The sequence below is a fragment of the Anneissia japonica genome, unplaced genomic scaffold, assembly GCF_011630105.1.
Source record: "Anneissia japonica isolate Jap-2015-1 unplaced genomic scaffold, ASM1163010v1 scaffold287978_len313048_cov192, whole genome shotgun sequence".
Lineage (NCBI taxonomy): Eukaryota > Metazoa > Echinodermata > Crinoidea > Comatulida > Comatulidae > Anneissia > Anneissia japonica.
In genome coordinates, this window is record NW_022753122.1 from 298,943 (window position 1) to 307,776 (window position 8,834).

Below are 8,834 nucleotides of genomic sequence, written 5' to 3' on the forward strand. Positions count from 1 at the left end.
TATAGGACGCAAATTCTCTTATTCAAATATAGCATTGACAAGAGGCGGATTAAAGTTCATTTTAGTCATTATGATTTATTTTGGAGATCCAGTCTTGTTGAGCTCTGACATACGAAATACGTTTAGAACTAATTCACAACAATTCCACAGTTCGTAAGAACATGGCCTGTGGTAGAAAGCCGAGGTTCAAATCTAGGTTTGATGACGTTTACTCTTTCTGGCCTTATAGGTATATAATTAGCATAATTGCTTATCAGTGGAATTCAGGATGTAGTACTAGTAAACCACAAAGGACGAAAATAACAACTCTATTGACAGAGTCAATAATAGTCTTTTACCGGTTCAAATGTTTACAGCGAAGCGTAGACCGAGGTCATGTCGTAATTATTGTTATACTACATTGAGGGCGGTATTGTATATTCCAACTTCATGATACCAACAAAATACTGTACAGATCATCATGAAATTTAAGACCCCTCCAGTTAACCATATTTTTGTGGTTGCAAATTAACAAAATGTCTTAGTATTCTAATTATAGACCAAAGCCGCTAAAGACCATAAAAAACAGCTTAATTGGAAGGAGACCTGTATTTCATAAAATTGCAGGTAAGAGTCGTCATCATTTATTTATCAAAAAATGAAATAATTATTGTTGTTTTAATGTTAATATCTGTTATAATTTCTTATCAATAATAATGCTGAAGATGGGGATAATAACATAATAATAATAATGATAATGATAATGTTGATGATGATGATAATAATGACAATAATAATAATGATAATATTAATGATAATACTAATAATAGTAATAATTCTAATATTAATAATACTAATACTAATAATACTATACTAATAATACTAATAATAATTTCATAGCGTAATTATTAATTCATGAATACTTCATAACATTGCAGGTATGTCTTGTCATCATTATCATTTATTTATTAAAAATTCAAATAATCATTGTTTTACTGTTATATCATGACATAATTTTCATTTTGTTTTTGCCAGAAATATATTATAATTACACAATGTTATCAATAGTAATGTTGAAGGTGATGATTATGATAATGATAATAAAACAATAATAAAAAATAAAATAAGTATAGATTTAGCATTAATTTAATTTACTGTATTCACATACATTTTGTTTTGAATAATTAATGAAAGTGAAATATGCAATAATATTGACTGTAGAAGTAAATAAACATGTTGTGTTTTCTTTTGAATAAAACAAAAACAAAAATTTTATGATGTTCATAATGAAACGTATGAGGTTATGTTGTATTCTTGGACTACATTGAGGATATGTAAATAATTATTGTTGTTTTAATGTTTATACGACATAATTTTCATTTTGTTTTTGCCAGTAATGTTTTATAATTATACTGTGATATCAGTAATAATGTTGAAGATGATGATTATTCTCATGATAATAATAACAATAGTAACAACAAAACAATCACAACCACAACAATAATAATAATAATAAAAATAATCGTATTGTTAGACTACATTGAGGGCAGTATTGTATATTTCAACTTCATGATACCAATGATTGATTAATTTTATTTTATTTATTTTGATTTATTTGTATCTTTTATTTACCTTTTTGTTGATTGTTTTGTTTTTGTTGTTTTGTTTTTGTTGTTTCCTTTTTCCTTTGTTTTTGTTTCTTTTGCTCAACAATTTTTTGGACATTTGTTGAAAGCGCATAGAGACCTTGTAATAATGAGCTTTAAGTCTACATCCATTACCATTACCGAAAATGCTGGTATGTTTTATCACTATCATCATTACTAATCAAAAATTAAAATAATTTTTGTTTTTTTTAATGTAAAAGGGCCTATATCTGATATAATTTCATTTTGTTTTTGCCACAAATATTTTTTAATTATAATATAATATCAATAATAATGTTGAAGATGATTATGATAATGATAATAACAAAACAATAAATAATAATAATAAGAACAATAATAACAATAATAACAACAGTAACAATAATAATAATAACAATGATAGCAATAATAACAATAATAACAAGAGCACTCAGTAGAGAGCAGGGAATATTTTCGTTTCAAAATATTGATTAGCGACAATTGCTGCTGCTGCTGCTGCAGCTGCTGCTGCTGCTGCCGCTGCCGCTGACGCTGCGCTGCCTTCAATCGAGACCTACTTTTATTCAACTTAAAGTCATATTTATGGACGACAATTGGAAAGGAAGTGGAGGACATCGCGTAAGAGAACGATCGGAAAAATATATTAATCAAAATATGGTAGTTAATAAACGTATTCTTGATAAGAAAGCAGAAAACTTCCAAGATTGCTTTAGCTACTGCTGACTCTAAAACAATGTATCGCTGAACACTCTTCTTAATAACAAATGTAGACTGTTACCTGCATGTAGTTCTAATAGTAAGCTCTGTGAGAGGTTTGCCATTTTTTTAAAGCTAAAAAGTATCTCTAATTAGAGGGGAACTTGATGAGCATGTGGGTGGTGTAGTTGATGACGAGTCAGTCAGTATACCTTCCAATGTAAAATATAAACTAAATATAGATGATATTAATGAAAGTTTAAACAGTTTTAAACCTGTTGATGAAGATGACATTTGTAAATTGTAGCAAAAATCGCTAACAAATCGTCCACATTAGACCCTCTGCCCATATGGCTCCTAAAGCAGTGTATTTATATTCTGTCACCGATCATTAAATCTATTGTTAATCTATCGTTTTCAAATGGGTATTTCCCATTGACCTTCGTAATGTAGTTTAATTACTCCTATCATTAGGAGAAATAATCTTAATCTAGAATTGTTAAAAAACTATAGACCCGTTTCGAACCTCCATACATTAGGTAAGGTTATTGAGTACCCTGCTATATCTAGATTTAGAGGGCATCTGCATAATAATGATCTCAATGAAATTTTACAATCTTCCTACAAGGAGTGTCATAGCACAGAAACAGCACTGCTCAAAATGAAGAATGATATTATTATCTGCTTTAGATAACAGCCAAGGTATTGCTACTTTTATTGGATTATTTCCAGTGCATTTGATACCATAGATCATGTCCTCCTTATAGGCAAATTGAATGATGAGTGTTTCGTAAGTGGTAATGATCTGAGATGGTTTAAATCCTATCTTCGTAACCGTACATGTAATGTTTCAATTTTAGGTGAAAAGTCATTGTCCCGTGATGTTATGTTTTGAGTTATACAATGGGTCGGTGGCTAGACCATTCATTTTTGCGACATATTTTAACTCTGTTTCTAGTATTTTTAGACGTTTAAATATTTCTTTTCATAAGTATGCTGACGACATTCAATTGTATGTTAGTTTTAATCCTAGATCAACAGGGGATATGGTTGCTGCTAGGACAAGACTGATGTGCTGCATTACTTAAACTAAACGCTGGATGCTTAATGATTCTAAAACGGAGTTATTTCTTATTACATCAGCTAGATCCGGTAGCACCATATCCAATGTTGATCTAAAGATTAGTAATTGTGATATTTTTCGTCGCCTTAATCGCGTGCTCCTTAGTTTATTTACTCTGGCACGACGTCATCACAAAAGTTTGGGCGCTTTCTCTGGGATCGAGGACATGCGACACGCCAAAAATAGCCTAGGAGGAGGATGAAGCGCCGAGAAAGGATAACCGATTTTTTTGCTTCAAGACCAGCAACGAAGAAATCACGAAATTTAAGAAGTTAGAAAATTCACCCTTGTTTTCACCACATGCTCATGATACTGCCTGGCGGCGGGATCGGTGTACTTTTTCGGGCTAGGCCTACCCAGTGGGCACAACTTGGTTGAAATAACGTTGATTCAACGTAATATGCAAACATTGAATCTACGTTTAATTTTTGTTGTATATGAAAGTTTGCATCAACGTAAATCTCAACGTTGATTCAACGTAAAATGTCTAATGTTTTTTCAACACTAATTTTCAACGTTGGAACAACGTCAAATGACCAATGTTGAATTAACATTGAATTTTGGTTGTATATGAAAGTTTTCATCAACGTAAATTTCAACGTTGATTCAACGTCAAATGTCTAAGGTTTTTTCAATGCTAATTTTTCAACGTTGGAACAACGTCAAATGACCAATGTTGAATTAACATTGAATTTTGGTTGTATATGAAAGTTTTCATCAACGTAAAATTTCAACGTTGATTCAACGTCAAATGCTTAAAGTTGTTTCAACGTCAATGTTTAACGTTAAAACAACGTCAAATGATCAATGTTGAATCAGCGTTGAGTTTTAGTTGAATATGAAAGTTTTCATCAACGTAAATGTCAACGTTGATTCAACGTAAAATGTCTAAAGCTGTTTCAACATCAATTATTTAACGTTATAATAACATCAAATGATCAATGTTGAATTTTGGTTGTGAATGAAAGTTTGCATCAACGTAAATTTCAACGTCGATTCAATGTAGTATGTTCAATGTTAATTCAATGTAAAATGTTCAATGTTGAGTCAATGTCAATGTTTAATCCTTTAAACATACAAAATACACTGAGTTCAAAATATACTTGACCATTTTTCTTTAATTGAAACTTGCAGAAAACATAAAATAGTATGCATTGTACTATACAGGCATGTTTAAATCAATAATATAACAACAGCTACTATGTCTAGATTTCAAAATATACCTATGCATTACTGTCGTCTTAACTGACCTAATATTGCACACTTAGCTTAATTAAGAATCTTTCGCATTACAGGATTCGGATTAAATCAGTAACTTTCTTGGTGATAAATTATTTGAAGCTCTACTCCTTAGCCAGGTCTTTTCTTGTCCGACCAGAGGTATTGAAGCAAGGTATCCAACAACCTTTGTGAAAGATAAAAACAAAACAAAAATATTTGAAACAAAGACTGAAATATTATTTTAAAGTTAATTGTAAGGTAAATTTTAAAAATGTATATACTATACTACATGTAATATAATTTTAAAAATGTAAATACTATCATCTACATGTAGATAGTTGAAACAACTGTTCTTCCCAGAGCAATCTACATTGATATACTGCAAGCATTACCAATAATGATGCAAATACTGAAAAATATTCACTATGAACTACAGTACTGCAAACATGAACAGATTTCTGTATAGAGAGTGGCACTTAACCTAATACACATATTATTCATTCAGTTTTATTACTTTTGATATGCACAATATTCAATTGGATGTTGTGAGAGTACAGTAATTGCCTAGGTTTATAATGGGCTTAAACTAAAACAATTTAACATTTTGCTAAATAATTAGGAACAACATCAAACAACATGTATGGATGGAGAACAAAAGTAAGTTTGAAAAAAACTTTAAGTCACATCTTTCAATAATAGAATGTGTTTTTTTTCAAAGATTTAAATACATTTTTCTTTAAGGGCAACTCAGACAGCATCATACTACGAAGTTAGGTGCCATTTATCGTTGAAGAATATTTAGTATGTTAAGATAATATTTAAAATTTGACTGTCCCCAATTAATTTAAACTTAATAATCGCCTTCGTACGACTATAATAGTCGTAAAACGACGATTAAGACAAATGCTGTTTACTGTTTGTATGACTTCTTAGGTACCCAAGACTTTAATTAGGAAACAAATGGTTATTACTGTGACACAGTAGGGTAGTCACCTATTAGTGGTATTAGCAAATGTGCAGTATATTCTTGTAAAATTTAACAATAAAAATTATATACCTTTTTACTGCTTCATCATGGCTGCTCTTCCATCAGTTTTGTACCAGGAGACAAATAAATACACATTCAATAGTCGGTTTCTTCCCAGTGTCTACCACAAACAACATATTGCAACAAACATGGCTTCTAGTCAATGGATTGAAAACCTGAAAGAAATACCATATTATTTATAGTTAGGCCTATACACACAACTAAATTAGCCCATATCTATTTTTATATTTCTATTATTTATAACACTAACCATCAAAAGATAGGCCTATTGTTAATTTTTCTCTTTATTGACAGAAAATATAAAAATTTACATTATTAACATCTTCAAAAAAATAAAAGAAGAAAATGATTACTGATGGCATGAAAGTGATGAGGCTATTATACCACTGGCAGTATGTAGGCCCATGATATGAGATGAATTATTAAACACACATAATAGGCCTAGGCCTAGCTGTTTTTTTTTTGCACTTTGTCCATGCAACCACATTTGAACATTATATTTAATTTAATATAGACCATATTATAGCATTTCAACACAGGACGTGGCCATTTTGCAAAGAAAAGTATAGGCCTTGCAGTGTAGCCCGAACAGTAAAATTATGCTAACTAATGCCCTTACACTACCCTACAGTACTCTAGTCTAGGCCTAGTCTCTTCTACTAGGCCTAGCTAGGGCCAGAGGGCTGGCTGGCCTAAATCTTAGCTAGAACAAAAGATAACCACATAATAATATAAAGCAAGCCTATACAGTTACGATATTGGGCTAGCCTAGATACACCCTGTAATATAGTATTGTATACAAATATACAGTTCTTCCATTTATTTGATAATGGTGAAATTCTTTAGTATGTAAACTGTGTATGAAGACAGCTTTACAGCAACTGATACATACTTCAAAACATGAGCATTTGTTTCTGATTGGTCTGTACCTAATGACCTAATCGGATTAGCCCATTACTTGCCACACTTTCAAGGACAGAGAACCAATGTAATTACCATAATGATTAAAGATCATATGCTCTCATAATAGGCATAATAATTACCATAATGATTAAAGATCATATGCTCTCATAATAGGCCTATATGAGTTTTTTTATACCCCACCATGGAGGTAAACTTTAATAAATTTTGTACAATTATTTCTATGAAATTTCATATCAAGTTGAGGTTGAGTTAAAGAAATTTAAACTTGGTTGAAAAAAATAACATTCTAAATGTTGATTATACGTTAAAATACAAACTACATTTTAATTTGACATTGAAAAGATGTTAAACTTTATGTTATTACTGTGATTTTAATATCTCAACCAGTTTTCAACGTTTTTATTGTTGAAATAATGTTGAGTAAATAATGGGTAGGCCTACTTTCAATGTTGATTCTACATTGAAATAAAAACTATATTTAAAGTTAACATTGGAAAAATATTAAATAAATATATTGCAACTGTTATGTTAAAATCGCACCCCGATTTCAAAGTGAATTCATTGTTGAAATAAAGTTAAATCTTTAAACTCCGGGTTGAAAACACAACTTATTTTAAATGTTGCTTATACGTTAAAATAAAAACTATATTTTAACTTGACATTGAAAAGATGTTGAACTAATGTTGTTACTGAAATTTTAATATCTCAACCAGTTTTCAACATTTATTTATTGTTGAAACAACGGTGAGTAAATAATGGGTGCTTTGTAGAACTTCACAACACATTTTCAACAATGATTAACATTAAAATAAAGGCTAGGCCTATATTTAAATTTAGCGTTGGAAAAATGTTGAATAAACAATGCAATTTTTATGTTAAAATGTCAACCAGATATCAAAGTGAATTCAATGTTAAAATAACGTTGAGTAAAAAACTATATATTTTCAACATTTATTTAACGTTGAGAAAACGTTAAATAAACAATAGGTCTTTGGTTGAAAACATAACACATTTTCAACGTTGATTCTACATCTAAATGCAATTTTAAGTTGACGTTGAACAGATTTAGCCTATCTCAACATATTTCCAACGTTTATTTAACGTTAAATAATGTTGAATAAACAAGGTTTTAATTGAAAAAACATACGGTAACATTAAACGTTGATTATACATTAAAATACAAATTATATTTTAACATTACATTGAAAAGATGTTGAACTAATGTAGTTACTGTAATTTTAATATCCAAACCAGTTTTCAATGTTATTGTTGAAATAACTTTGAGTTATGGATATATTGTAAAAAAGAAAACAACACATTTTCAACGTTGATTCTACATTGAAATAACAATTATATTTAGACTTAATAACAATGTATTGTTATGTTATAATTTCAACCAGATTTCAAAATTAATTCAGTGTTGAATTAAAGTTGAGTAAAAACTCTATTTTAACTTGACACTGAAAAAACATTTAACTTATGTTGATAGTGTAACTTTAAAATCTCAACATATTTGCAATGTTTATTTAACGTTAAAAAAATGTTCAATAAACAACAGGATTGTGGTTGAAAAACATATCACTTTTTCAACATTGATTCCACATTAAAATGCAAACCATAATTTAACTTGAACGTTGTTACTATAACATTAAAATCTCAACATATTTTTAACGTAGAAAAAACGTTGAATGAACAATGGTTTTTGACAGAAAAACATAACATAGTTTAAACATTGATTATATGTAAAATACAAACTATAAACTATACTATAAAAAAATGTTCAATAAACAATAGGATTGTGGTTAAAAAAATATCACTTTTTCAACATTGATTCCACATTACAATGCAAACTATAATTTAACTTGATGTTGTAAAAATGTTGAACTTACGTTGTTACTATAACATTAAAATCTCAACATATTTTTAACATAGAAAAAACGTTGAATGAACAATGGTTTTTGACAGAAAAACATAACATAGTTTAAACATTGATTATATGTAAAATACAAACTATATTTTAACCATTAAAAAGATGTTGAACTAATGTTGTTAATGTCATTTCAATATCTAAACCATTTTTCAACGTTTATTTATTGTTGAAATAACGTTATGTATGTAATGGATACATTTAAAAAAAATACACAACACGTTTTAAATGTTGATTCTACATTGAAATAAAAATTATGTTTAGGGTTAA

At 29.2% G+C, this 8,834-nt stretch overlaps 1 long non-coding RNA gene across 1 annotated transcript; it reads right to left on the bottom strand.

The window, feature by feature from the left end:
• Window positions 1-4,544: 4,544 nt before the first annotated feature.
• LOC117122722 lies at window positions 4,545-6,255 on the bottom strand. Its single transcript, XR_004447743.1, has 2 exons — window positions 5,723-6,255; window positions 4,545-4,849 (listed from the first exon to the last, which is right to left on the bottom strand). It is a non-coding gene; the product is annotated as an uncharacterized LOC117122722 (long non-coding RNA).
• Between the last annotated feature and the right edge of the window lie 2,579 nt (window positions 6,256-8,834).